Source organism: Lissotriton vulgaris, chromosome 6 (assembly GCF_964263255.1).
Source record: "Lissotriton vulgaris chromosome 6, aLisVul1.2, whole genome shotgun sequence".
NCBI lineage: Eukaryota > Metazoa > Chordata > Amphibia > Caudata > Salamandridae > Lissotriton > Lissotriton vulgaris.
Window position 1 is genome coordinate 523,344,562 of NC_141694.1, and position 15,108 is coordinate 523,359,669.

The window sequence follows — 15,108 nt, forward strand, 5'->3', positions numbered from 1 at the left end:
GTCTTCAGGGCGGGCGTAAACCCGCCCCTGCCTGCCCCAAGGGCGTGGCCGGCCGCGTCAGTGTCTAGGCCAGCCCACTCCAGGGCGGGAAAAGGCGCGCCCCGGCTACGCCGCTTCGGGCATACCAGCCGAGACTCGCCTCCCGCCCAAGATGGCTTCCCGGGGGGATCGTGGTACTCCACCATACGTTCGGGGGGACCGAATGGTCGCCCCTTTCCATGCTCATCTGCCTTTCAACGTCCTGCCGCAGCCCTCAATTAAACTGGCTCTCGGTGCGCTCTCCTCCCCCTGGTCCTCGGTGTTGTTCCCCTATCGTGCGCAGCTCGTCATGTTACCCCTTCTCTCTCCCCCTCCCACACCCCCGTTAAAACTGCCCCAAATTGATCTCCCCAAGGTTCCGTCCTTCAACGATCCACTCTCTAGCTCACCGCTCCCTTCCTCTCTTATGTGGCATGTGATGTGATTCAAGTGGAAGCTCTGACTGTGCACTACATGCAGGGCTTTAAGTGGGATGAAAAAACTGGGGGTCTCTCAAGGGGGCGTGTCCAATGTCATTTAGAGTGTGGTTTAAAATATGTAAGCTAAAAATCTGTGCATACCATAGTGTGCCGCCCGACTTGTATTTTGCTGTTTCTGTCATTGTATCCAGATATACTATACAACAAGTAACATCGTATCAACAAGAAGTCAGGACTATTGGCTTTGTCAATAGATGTTAGTTGCATACGATAAATAAACAGCAACTATGGTTTGTATTTAATATTAAAAAAAAGCTTCAACTTAAAGCCCTGGTGACATCATGAGAATGTTGCTGCTCCTGAGTTTCAAAAAGAAAAGGGAAATCCAGAGAGAAAATTAATCTCTTTAAAGGATTTACCTTCTCCTACAATGCTCACCTGGCATGACGTTATGCCGTAACTCATGGCTTTAAGTGGAATGAAAAATCTGGAGGGTATCTCAAAGGAGTGTGGTCAATGTAATTAAGGGTGTGGCTTAAAAACGCTTACGCAAAAAATCTGTGCTTAACATAGTGGGCCGCTTGACTTATATTTTGCTGTTTCTGTCATTGCATCTAGCTATATGATACAACAAGTAACATGATACCTACAACAAGTCAGGACTATTGGCTTTGTCAATGGTTGTTAGTTGCATTAGATAAATAAGCAGCAACTATGGCTTGCTGTATATAATATTGAAAACGCTTCCACTTAGGGCCCTGGTGACACCAAGTCATTGTTGCTGGTCCGGAGTTTCAAAAAGAGAAGCGAAACCCAGAGAGAAAATGACTCTCTTAAAAGGAGTTCCATTCCCCTAGAATGCTCACCTGGCAGGACGTCATGCCGTAACTTCTCCACTAGTGAGAAGAGAGCAGTGTGAGCACACGCACATTGATGTGCCTGCTGTCACTGCAGTCCGGAAAAAAACAGACTGCAATGATGGTAGGCACAAAACAGAGCTCGATAGAGACCCGTTTAGAGGCCCCCTTTAAAAAACTGCTGGTGCTCAGACCTGGTGAGACCCAGCCCACTTAAAGCCCTGCCATAACCTCTTCACAAGTGATTAGTGAGCAGTGTGAGCACGCGCACATGGATGTGCCTGCTGTCACTGTAGTCTGGAAAATGACAGACCATCTGTGCCAGGGCACAAAAAAGAAAAGAGCCCGATAGAGACCCGTTTTAAGCCCTCCATTTAAAAAACTGCAGGTTGCTCAGCACCGGTGAGACCTGGCCCAATTAAAGGCCTGACTACATGGCTACTAGAGACTGCAAAATCATAGGGGACGCACAGTGCTCAATTTGAGCCGGTGGTTTCCGGTGCTCAGCACAGGCGCTTGTGACAGTCTGACACAAGCTGGTGCTGTTTAGCTAATTTAGAGATTACCCCAACAACAGCCACTCATTAATTTAATATACATTAAAAATGACCTTTTACTTTCCGCATAAGTAATTTCTACAGCTTTGGAGGCCTAAAATAGTCTGAATTGTCACACTGATAAGAGTGGGGTGCCTATTAGTTGTGTTGTTGTATCACTGGCAGCATGTCAGGGGCAATGTGTGATAAAAGCTGCAGTGGCTTATTGAAGAGAGCCCTGGCACTTATTTGTTTACAAATGAAGCCCTGGGCATGCAACGTGGACAGCACTCAGTCTGTAACTTCTGTTAATTTGATAGCTCGAATAATCTATATATACACAATTTACTTTACTTAAATAATTTTTATATTTCAATTGAAAACCATCTGAAACCAAATTGCAATAATATTTCTGACGTTCGAAAAGTAAGACTACTGGAAAAAAATGAGATTAAATTTACAGCATATTTCACGAATTATTTGCTTTCTGATGCTTATTCCAGTCACATGGATATCTTGTTTAACCTTGTCAAACAAATGTAAAAAAAATAATGTGAGCCTAGTGGGAGTGCTGCATTCCCTGCAGTTGCCATGGTAAATATCGTTTTTAATAAATAACAAAGAGCTAACCTGCCATTCAAATTGCATGGCGGGCCTCTTAGCTGTAAACACTTTGAGCAAAATTCCCGCCTTATCCAGTGAGCGGAGACTTACTTTGCTTTCAGTGTGTATGGATTCTTCTGATTGCGTCCTTGGAGATTATTTTCTAAAGTGAAGTGTCTTTATGTAGCACATAATGCCGAGGCCACCGTATTTACATCTAACTAGCCCAAGGCCTTGAGATTGGAATCAGCTTCTCCATCATTTACAGAACGATGGAATAGTATGAGAAAGATTATGCAGGTATTCCAGCGAATTTCAGAAAGGTTTTTTGGCCAGTGTCTTACAAGATGATGGTAGATGCACAGGACACTCCTCGAGAACATCTTCTATCCTCGTTTAAAATAAAGGGATGTCCCCCCAGCATCTGACTGCCGCCCATAATTCCAGACAGCAAATCTAGCTATCACCCAGGTCTGGACTCTTAAGGCAGAGAAACAATGATTACACACAGGGCCTATGCTTGTCATCCCTCCTGCTGTTTGACAATCGTTTAAACAGAACAGGATAAAGATGGTTGCTCAGTGGCTGCTGTTCACTCCAGCAATGAAATCTAGTGCTGTGCAGGGTAGATTAGCCTCTAATTGTCAAAAATAACGTGGAGAACCTCATGTGACAGAACCCCTGTTTACTACTTACACAACCTACTGTCCCTGCATGCTCCCTTCATCTCTATTGCTCCAAGTCTCTTTGGCTCTGATTCTCCACAATCAGTAGCACACCCCAGGTCATACCTTCACGTGAGTCCTTAGCCTACCCTCGTTCTGATTCCTACTCATGGTATTAAGCTTAACCCGTTTCCTGCTTCGAACGTTCAGCGCCAGTGCTGAACGTTTGAAGAAACGGGTGCGGCCGCGTCGGCCATTAGACGTGCGCAGCACCAGGGAGGTAGCTCGCGCGACGTCCAACGGCAGCAACGAACGGGTTAAATCTGAGGTTGCCACTTTAGTCCTATGGCTTCACACCCCTCATGTCTCTCTCTTTGAGAATTGTCAATTACCCTTCTGTTGGTTGCCAGAGTCCGCACACCTCCTGACTAAAGACATTATTTAACACACAAAAGGTAATGGGAGGAATGCTTCCTATAAATCTAACAACTTATAAGTGCTCAGATCGAATTCCAGCCCATTGTTCTTATGCCTACCATGTCACCTCAGTTTAGACCCAGCCATATTGAAATCTTTTTTGATACAGAATAGTCCACCCTGAACTGTTGGCCAGGTCCGTCCTGAATTTGAACACAAGCTACTCAAGACGAATTTCACCCATATTGTGGGTCATCAGTCAGACATTGGTTAGTTCCAGTGGCACAGTCAGCATGGGAACCACACAAGGGCATCACCTTGCTAGTTAGTGTGGTTAATCAAACATACAAAGGTTGATGAGAAGAATGCTTGCAATAAGTCTACCCCCTGGCAATCACTCAGAGTAGCATTCTAACCTACTGTCCTTTTGCCCACCATGCCACCTTAATTTGGACCCAGCTATAGACAAATCAGTCTTGACCCTGCCCAAATAGGAACAGTCCTACCAAAACTGCCAGGCCCGGTACTTCCTGAGCCAGAACACAAGCATCCTGTTGGACCTGGCCCCCTTTGCTGGGTTATTCCCAAACTTTTTGCTTCTTCCTCCTATTTTTTCCTGAACTGTGATTGTTGGCTTGAAACCTCTTGGCACATTACCATTGCTAATCAGTGGTAAAGTGCATATGCTCTCTGTGTAAATTGATATTGTGATTGGTCATCAATGATTGGCATATTTGTTTTACCAGTAGGTACCCAATAAAGATCACTGAATGTGCCAGGGCTGGTAAATCAAATGCTACTAGTGGGTCTGCAGCACTGATTGTGCCACCCACATGAGTAGCCCTGAAAAGAGGTATCAGGCCTGCCACTGTTTGTTAACTGTCATGTCGACTTGGCCAGGCCCTACCCATCCCTTTTCTTACACATAAGAACCCACTATTGTAGGCCCAAGGTACCCCCCTGGGCAGGGTACAGTGTATGTGAAAGGTAGGACATGTGTACCATTTCCTAATAGTCAAATACTGCCAATTTCGTTTTTCACTATTGAAAGGCTATCTTGCCCCACAGGACAGAATGAGGAATGCTTTGTAACATTTTACAAACATATATTCCCATAGAAAAATGTAGTTTTGTATCCCTGAACTCAGGATTTAATAACACATCTTTTAGTAAAGATGGTTTGTTTGTAAATTGTGTGTTTGAAAAGACCACTTTTAGAAAGTGGCTATTTTCTTCTTCAACCTTCCTGTGTGCCTCTGCTTGTTTGTGGATTGACTGTCTAGCTTTGGAGTGGCAAGGGGTGGAGAGTTGCAGTGGCTCTAGCATTCTGGATGAGTCAGCACTGGGCTGAATTGACCTGATCTGCAGTGGTGGCAGGAGTACCACCTGTAACTGAATAGGGCTGTGCCTGCCTTCCATAATGCTGGCTCCACCCCCCGGAGGTGTGTTTCGAGCCAGGGCTCACACTGACAAGGGATGTTGTTTTGTACTAGCAAAGTGCCACCCAGAACTGGTTTGAACTGGGCTCAGAGGCCCTTGCTCAAAGAGATTAAAGACATTTTGGGGAATTAGTATTAGACCTAAAACACCTGAACTTTAGACTACTTCTGGAATCAAGAGGAACATTTGCTGAGGAGAAAGACTGGAGAAACACCATTCCTGTGTGTCTGGGGATGGCCTGTAGTTGCTGTTTCTGCCAAAGAAAGGAGAAGAACTTTACTGTGTGTTGTTCCCCCTGCTTGAGGAAAGTCTCCAATGGCTTCTGTAGAGCCTGCCTCCTGTTTTGAAGTCTCAGGAACACAACGACTTCACCCTAGCTCTCCTGAGCTTTCTTGCTCAGAGTTCTTACCTGTGAGGATTGCCTGTGACTGTGTGTGGCCCCTGAGGTTGTTTCAGCTGCTGAGAGCTGGAAAGCAATGCAACAACAAGAAAATTGATGCTTTGCTCTTCTTGCAAAAGTTTTTCTGATGCAACGCCGAGGTACCAGAAGAATCTATACGCACTGCCACGCCGCTGCTGAAACCGACACAGCGCCTGTCGCCACTGGAAGAATAGATGCATCGAGGGATCATGGCTGAAGAACTCGATGGAGCAACGCTGCATCATACCGATGCATCCCGGATTTCCACGCAATGTCCCTGTGCAGCAAGTTTTCCTCGGCGCATCACCCATGGATCGAAGTCATCTCAGAATTGATGAATCGCTTCCCCCTACAGACTGGACCAGATGAACTGCTCCCCTGTGTCCAGTGAAACTATCACATTCCATCCACGAAGGTCTCAGGAACAATGCATCTCTTTGTTTTTCTACGCTTCCCATCACTGCAGCTGTTTGGCTTGGTGAATTTTGTTCCAACAACAGGCACTTTGCAAGAAATCACGCATTCATTGTTTTCTATGGACTCATTTGCTAAAACCTTTTGTAAGTCATTTTTCGTACTACTTGTATGTTGGATTTTTGTTGTTTTGGTCTTGTTAAAGTTTAGATAATGATACTTTATTTTTCTAAACCGGTGTGGGGTCAATTTGTGGTGTTATCACTGTCTTACTGTGAGTGTTTGTACAATTACTTTACACATTGCCTTTGGGATAGGCCTGTCTGCTAGTGCCAAGCTACCCAGGGGTGAGCAGGGGTTATTTAATGTGTCTATCCCCCTTACCCTGACTAGACGCAAGGGTCCCTATTTGGACAGAGGTACCTACCTCTGCCAACTGGAGACCCCCATTTCCTACATAACCCAAGACCAGTTTCTCCATAGGTATGCCTTGTCAGTCTGGTGTAGCTTGGTTCCAGTGGAACAGTGAACACATGACCCACGTCTGGGCATCCATTTGCCACTTAGGGCACTACATCAGACACACAAAAGATGATCAGAGAAATGGTTGAAAGAAGTCTAACCTCTGGAAATCACTTAGGTAGCTTTCCAACCAATTGTTCTGTTGTTGACCATGCCACCTCAGTTTGCAGTTTGGACCCAGCCATATGCAAATCAGTCATGACCCTGATCCAATTGGAGCACTACAATCCAAACTGCCAATCCAGGTCTGTCCTGAAATGGAACACAAACAACCCAAGATTGGTTTCACCATGATTGGGGCATGTTAGTTGGGAGTATATTGTTTCCAGCTGCACAGGGAGCACTTGTTTCACATCTGTACATGCTCCCGCCCCACCTAGGGTGGAACATCAAACACATAAAATATTATGGGAAAATTCCAGCAATAAGCCTAACCACTGACAATTGGTCAGGATACCATGTCAACCCACCATGCCACCTCAGTTTGATCCCAGCCATATGTGAATCAATCTTAACCTTGCATTAATTGGTACAGTTCAGCCTTATCGGCCATGCCAGGTATGTGCTGATCTGATAAAAAGCAACCTAAGTTGTTTCACCTTGATTGGGGCTCATTATTCGTGTATAGATTGGTTCCAGTGGCACAGCAGAGCACAGTACTCATGTCTGGGCATACCCTTGGAATGAGGGTGGTACATCAAACACACAATGCTGTTATGGGAGGAATGCTTGATTTAGGTCTAACCACTGGCAATCACTCAGGGGAGCAGTCCAACTAATTGATCTTTTGTCCACCTGGCCTCCTTAATTTAGACCCAGTCATATGCATATGAGTATTGCTCCTGCTGCATTAGTAGCAGTCCTGCCTAAACTCCCAGACCAGGTCTACCATAAGCCAAAATACAGGCAACACAAGACCATTTTCTTCTTGATTGGGACTCATTAGTAAGGTGCAGCTTAGTTACTGTTGCACAGTGAGCATGGGTCCATATCTAAGCATTCAATTGTCACTCAGGGTGGAACATCAAACACACCAACGTGATGGGAGGACTGCTTGTAATACGGTCAAATGCATGCAATTGCTCTGGGTGGTATTTCAACCCATCTTTCTTTTGCCTACCGTGCCACTTCAATTTGGAAGAAACTATAAGTGAACCAGTCTTGGCTCTTCAAACAGGAACAGTCCAGTCCGAACTTCTAGGCCAGGTCCATCGTGAATCTGAACCGAAGCAACCCAAAAATGGAATTTGCTCTGATTGCGGCTCGCTATTCCACTGTAAACCGCACTACTCTCCGCCACTCCATTGCACACCACTCCACTCTATGTCACTCCACTGTACGCTATTGAACTCTAGGCCACCCCACTTTATGCCACTCAACTGTAAGCCACTCAACATTATGCCAATCCACTTTAACCAATTCCCCTCTACACCACTCCTCTCTATCCTGTCTCATTTGAGATGTCATTAATGATGTCATCAGTGATGTCACTAACCATGTGACAAGTGATGTAATATGTGAGGTCATAAGTAGGGCATTGGGGTGGGCATTAATTAATGTTAGCTTGGGCAACTATAACTGTTGAATTTCAATGGTTTTGTATAAGTGACATCTGAGCCTAACTACAATGTGAATATCTATGTTTTTTTAATTCTATCTCCTAACCATAATGTCCCTGTAACCTTTGTTATTTTTATTACATTAATACATTGTTTTAATGTCATTTAATCACTATAATGTCACAATAACCTTTGTATTGATAAGTGAATTTCTAAGGATTTTTGAATTGTATTTCCTAAATGTAACCACTAACCTTTGACTGTGAGTGTCAGAGAGTACATGAGTGTCTCAATAAGTTTGTGAGTGGGTCTGTGAGTTGGTTTAAGAATGTCTGAGTGGGGCTGTAAGCGGGTGTATGTCTGAGTGCTTTCTGCTTTGCCCTCTTCTGCTCATTTTCTGCTTGTATTCTGCCTTTTTCTGTTCACTTCTGACCTTTATTTTGCCTCTTTCTGCTTGATACTGACTTCTATTCTGCCTCTTTGGGCTTGTTTTTCATCTTTATTAGATTTTTATCAGATCTTTATCAGACCTTCATCAGACCTTTATTTTGCCTCTTTCTGCTTATTTGCTGACCTTTATTTTGCCTATTTCTGCTCATTTCTCACCTTTCTTTTGCCTCTTTCTCCTCATTTTGGACTTCTATTTTACCTCTTTTTGCTCATTGTTGACCTTTATTGTGCCTCTTTCTGCTCATTTCTAATCTTTCATTTGCCCCTTTTTGCTCATTGCTGACCTTTATTCGGCCAAGTTCTCCTCGTTTCTCACCTTTATTATCCCTCTTCTGCTCGTTTCTCACCTTTATCATGCTTCTTTCTTCTCCTTGCTGACCTTTATTCTGTTTCTTTTTGCATATTTCTGATCTATTTTCTGCCTCTTTCTGTTCATTTCTCACTTTTATCTTGCCTCTTTCTGCTCATTGCTGACCTTTAGTCTGCCTCTTTCTACTCATTTCTCACCTTTATTTTGTATCATTCTCCTCTCCAACGGTACCGCGGGCGGGAGCTTCAAGGCCCCCGCTATCCCAGCCGGCTCCGGCCTCCTGCAGGAGCTGGCACTGCTCTCACAGACAGGGAGCTACTTAACATATAGCGCTCTGTCTGTGAGACCAATCCTTTCATCTGTTGATTTGCCCGCTTCACAGCAGGCTGGGACACGGATAAAACCTTGCTTCCAGCAAGTTAGAACATTTTGTCAGCTCTTACTTGATGGAAGTGGAGTGTTTACTCTAACTTGGCGAGAGCTGTCACAGCTCCTGGCAAATCAGAGCAACCAGCTATGTCCTAGGTGTGGGCACCCCGGGACATAGCAGGAGCCGGCTCTGGGGGTTGGGGGTACCCAGGGCCATTATTGGCTCCAGGAGGGGACAGCATAGCCCCCCTTTCAATTACATGGACCTGCCTCAGGGTGGTGGCGGACTCAAGGTTGCAGGGGTCCTTGGAACCCCCGCTCCATATGTAAGTGAGCTAAGGTGAGGTGGTGATCCCTGGGGCTTAGAATGGTCTGTGCAGTTCCCCAAGTATTTTTTTCAAGCCCTGAAGCTGGTAGTCCTCAGAGCTTAGTGGGTCCCCTGGGCTCAATGGGACAACGAGGACCCCCTGAAGCATTTAATATGTAGGCATGGTGAGGTAGCGGTCCATGGGACTTGGGGGGTCCAAGCAGCCCCCCATCCTCTTAATAAAAATAGGCCCGGGGAGATGGTGGTCCTGGGGCTCATTTAAGCCTATGAAGGGGTCCTGCACAGCTCCCTTTCACAATGTAAATGAAGCCCCTGGAAGGTGGGGCCCCCTGGGGCTCAAAAAACCTCAGAAGGGGGACTCTGTGTGCCCACTCCTTTTTTTATGAAATGCCCTTGGACTAGGCCCACCTGGGGGCTCTTTTCAAGACAAGCGTGGGAGTCCATGCTTGTTTTTTTTGCAGTACATTTCACTGCATGTTTTTTTTGGTTGAAGTTTTTTTGGCCTGGTGGGATCCCTCTGGAACCCCATGACCATGTTTAGGGGGCCAGTGTATTCCTACCCCGCCCTTTTTCTTTTTTATGTTTATTTTAAGGACTTGGTTTAAGCTGAGTCCTAAGGTGGCTGCCAACACTTCCTGGCTGAAGTGTTGGCAGCCAATCAGAGCTCTGCATTTCCCTACAAGAGCTCATTATTAATTACGGATTACCCACGACCACAGATATAACTATCTTGATTCTTTTAAATTTCTCAAAAACTACTGAACGGATTTTCACTAAATAACTGAAAGCGTGATCTGTGTAACCAAATCTACCATTATGCCAAATTTGGTATAATTCCGTCCAGCAGTTTGGGCTGCAGGCATGTCTAGAGCCTATAGGAATTAACATGGGAAACACACATTTATTCAACCCCTCATTCTCAAACCCCACTCTATAGATTACCCAGAATCTTTCCATGAGCAACAATAATGACACTTTTTTGGGAAATGTTTGTGAACATTCAGCAAACAGGGCCAAAGATATAGGCAAGTCAAAATGGCAACTAGCAGTAGGTAATATATATATATATATATATTACCTACTGGCGGTTGCCAGTAGGTAGTTATAGTTAGTTCCTAATTACCATAGGAAAATCGCAACATTCTATTCCCAATACCTTTGACGCCAATTGACCAATCTTCACGACATTTTCAAAACTTATGGCCCGCTCCGGTCTGCTCCTATCCTGAAAGTTTCGGGGTGATTCGTGAAGGAGGGGCTGAGAAATAAGGGGGGTTTCAAAACATGTTTTCCCCATGCAATTTCCCGTAGGAAACTTTAGACACTGCTACAGCTGCTGAACGGAATTACACCAAATTTGGCAAAAAGATAGCCCTTGGTTCAGAAAGAGCCCTTTTTGTTAAATGGTGTAAATCCTTTCAGTAGTTGCTGAGAAAATCAAAATTACAAAAATATCGATATCTAGAGGCGCGCAGGATCCACGCACCCTCCGGATCATGAGCTGCATGCTAACTGGCTGTCAACACTCCAAACCAGGAAGTGTTCACAGCCGTCTTGTGCCTCGGAAGAACCGAGGCACAAGAAAAGAGAAAAACAAATGCGCAAAACACAAAAAGTGGGCAGGGTAGATACACCCTGACCCCCTAGGCCTGCTCAGGGGGTCCCACAAAGACCTCCAAGGCCCAAAAATAGTTTTAATATTTCTTTTAAATCACAGAATGCACGGAGGATCCGCAGATCCGGCCGCGGAAGAAAAAAAACGCGGGCTTCCGCGCTTCGTTAATATTTAGCACCCAGGTGGGCCAAGTCCCGGGGGCAATCTTTATATTGTAATGAGGGGCCCAAGGGGCCCCCCAACCCTAGGGATTTCCAACCCCCGGGGCTTTTCAAACATATTTGCGGGGGGCTCACAGCCTCCCCCAGCACCGGGGACCGCCACCACCCGGGGCTTGTGAATTAAATGTGTGGGGGGCTCAAAGGCCCCCACAAGCCTGGGGGATCGTAACCCCCGGGGTTTTTCTAAAATATTTGTGGGGGCTCATGGCCCCCCTGCAGCCCCTGGGACCACCACTCAGTGGGGATTGTTTTTTTAAAATAAACAAACCTAACCTGTGTGGGGGGCTCTAGCCCCCCCCACATGCCCCGGGGACCACCACCTTCCCGGGGCACTAAGTATGCACATTGGGGGGTCCATTACGGACCCCCCAGCCCTAGGGACCACCAGCTCCCTGGGGCATTGCTAATGTTGGGAGGGGGGCCACGCAGCCCCCCTCCTGGAGCCCTGATATGGCCCTCAGGACTGCCACCCCTCAGGGCCGGCTCCTGCAGTTTCCTGGGGTGCCCACCCCCGGGACACTGCAGTTTGCTATGGCAGGGAGGGAGCCTCGCGGCTCCCGCCCTGTAGCGGCTCCCACCCTGTCATGGCTCCCGCCCTGTCACCTGCTCTCTCTTCCAAAAACCAAAGCAGATTGCTGTTCCACACTGGGAGCTGCATCTTAGCTCCTGCAGGACGCGGGGAGGCCACAGAACCGTGGGGGGATTGGGGACCCCCCACGGTCCCCAACGGATATTGCCGGCCCCAGGGGATGGGGTCCCAGGGGCCATAAGTGACCCAAGATGGGGGCCACGCGGCACCCCTCTCCCATTATATATATATTTTTTTTAACACGGAATGGCCGGCCCCGGGGGATGAAGACCCCAGGGCCATAAAAAGCCTGAGGAGGGGGGCCACACAGCCGCTCTCCAATAATTAAATACAATTTTTAAAAAGGCCGTGCCCCAGGAGATGGGGTCCCTAGGGCAGATTATTAGCTCGGTAGGGGGGGCCACGTGGCCCCCTACCAATTTTTTTATAAAAATAAATAAAATAAGGGTCAGGCCCTGGGGGATGGGGTCCCCAGGGTTGATAAAAAAGGAAAAGAAGGGGGGCCACACAGCCCCCCTTTAAAAAAAAAAAGTCTGGCATCGTGCCGGAGGCCCGCCCCTCCCTGCAGCACTCTGAAAAAGCTCCCTCTGGCACGTTGTAAGACTGGGGGTCCATGGAGGCCAACTAGCCCGTCAGGAACCTCTAGAAAACGCCTCAGAGCTGCGTTGCAGAGATGTGTTCAGAGGCCACGCCCCTTTTTATACCTCTCTGCAACGCAGCTCTGTGGTGCTTAATGAAGGTACATGGTGTGCTAGCTGCACCCCAGGGACCCTCATGATTCAAGGGGAGTTAATCCCCAACTTAAAACGCGCCACGGGGCGCGTTTGCACAGTGGTGAAGGGAGGGCTGGGTCCTGATGTGACATGTGTGCAAACACATCCTGTGGCGCTTTTTAAGTTGGGGAATTAATTCCTCCTCTATCCTGAGGGTCCCTTGGGTGCAACTAGCCCAGCAGTGCGCAAATGCACCCTGTGGTGCTTTTTAAGAGGTAGTTTTAATCTCCCTGCTCTATTATGTACTAGGGTCTTACAGAGGAAGCCATGGTAATCGCAGGGGTACCCAAACGCATAGTGTCATTTGAGATTTCATGAGTGATGTCATGAGTGATGTCACTGACCATGTCATGAGAGATGTAATATGTGTCATCATTAGCAGTGCCTTGCGGGCGCGCGAGGTATAGTTAGCTGAACTATAACGGGGGAATTTCTATGTCTTTGTACGAGTGAAATGTCCAACTAACTATAACGCCCCTGAATGGTTTTTTCAGTAAATTTCGAAGGTGAATTAAATGCTAATTTCTAACTATAACGTGCCTGAAACCTATGGCTTTTTCAGTGAATTTCAAAGGTCTTTTAAATGCTAATTTCTAACTATAACGTGGCTGGAACCTTTGTTTTTTTTCAGTGAATATATATATATATATATATATATATATATATATATATATATATATATCAAGTCCATTGCTCTCTCCCAGGTCACGAAACGCTTGGGCAGACGCGTTTCAGCCATCCATTTGGCCTCATCAGTGCCGGTTCCATGGGCTTCTCGGTGTTGCTGAGAACGGAGCGATGTTTGTTGGTAATGAGACCACTCCCAGTCAGGTGGTCACTTGCTCCTCCTCCACTATGTGATTGAAACTTGCCTCGTGCCGGCCCATCTTACAGGTGCATGCTGGTCTAAGGAGTCCGAATAGAAGCCATATACAGTGATAGGTTGAACTGACATCAGGTGATGCCCCAATTACCATTGGATTTAGTCTCCAAGAACAGTCGTCATTACCTGGAAAAGTTCAGCCTTTGCATTTGTCCCCTTAACAGGCAAACAATGTTGCCTACTCTCTCCCCTTCAGTTCTTATTGCAACAGAACCGCCGGGGGGGCGCCGCGTTTGTAGTTAATACGCAGTCCAGGTTTGTTGCAGGTATAACGCGGTGCACCAGATCGAGAGGGTGTGTCGTTTACCAGCGCCTGCTTGCCGGTTTAAACACCAAGTCCATTGCTCTCTCCCAGGTAGGAAAGAAGCTCGACACAGCTCCGGGGACAAACAAAGCTTTATTCTTTTCTGAGCACAAGGTAAGTGAAGTCACAAAACGCTTGGGAAGACGCGTTTCAGCCATCCATTTGGCCTCATCAGTGCCGGTTCCATGGGCTTCTCGGTGTTGCTGAGAACGGAGCGATGTTTGTTGGTAATGAGACCACTCCCAGTCAGGTGGTCACTTGCTCCTCCTCCACTATGTGATTGAAACTTGCCTTGTGCCGGCCCATCTTACAGGTGCATGCTGGTCTAAGGAGTCCGAATAGAAGCCATATACAGTGATAGGTTGAACTGACATCAGGTGATGCCCCAATTACCATTGGATTCAGTCTCCAAGAACAGTCGTCATTACCTGGAAAAGTTCAGCCTTTGCATTTGTCCCCTTAACAGGCAAACAATGTTGCCTACTCTCTCCCCTTCAGTTCTTATTGCAACAGAACCGCCGGGGGGGCGCCGCGTTTGTAGTTAATACGCAGTCCAGGTTTGTTGCAGGTATAACGCGGTGCACCAGATCGAGAGGGTGTGTCGTTTACCAGCGCCTGCTTGCCGGTTTAAACACCAAGTCCATTGCTCTCTCCCAGGTAGGAAAGAAGCTCGACACAGCTCCGGGGACAAACAAAGCTTTATTCTTTTCTGAGCACAAGGTAAGCGAAGTCACAAAACGCTTGGGAAGACGCGTTTCAGCCATCCATTTGGCCTCATCAGTGCCGGTTCCATGGGCTTCTCGGTGTTGCTGAGAACAGAGCGATGTTTGTTGGTAATGAGACCACTCCCAGTCAGGTGGTCACTTGCTCCTCCTCCACTATGTGATTGAAACTTGCCTCATGCCGGCCCATCTTACAGGTGCATGCTGGTCTAGGGAGTCCGAATAGAAGCCATATACAGTGATAGGTTGAACTGACATCAGGTGTTGCCCCAATTACCATTGGATTCAGTCTCCAAGAACAGTCGCCATTACCTGGAAAAGTTCAGCCTTTGCGTTTGTCCCCTTATCAGGCAAACAATGTTGCCTACTCTCTCCCCTTCAGTTCTTATTGCAACAGAACCGCCGGGGGGGCGCCGCGTTTGTAGTTAATACGTAGTCCAGGTTTGTTGCAGGTATAACGCGGTGCACCAGATCGAGAGGGTGTGTCGTTTACCAGCGCCTGCTTGCCGGTTTAAACACCAAGTCCATTGCTCTCTCCCAGGTAGGAAAGAAGCACAACACAGCTCCGGGGACAAACAAAGCTTTATTCTTTTCTAAGCACTAGGTAAGTGAAGTCACGAAACGCTTGGGCAGATGCGTTTCAGCCATCCAT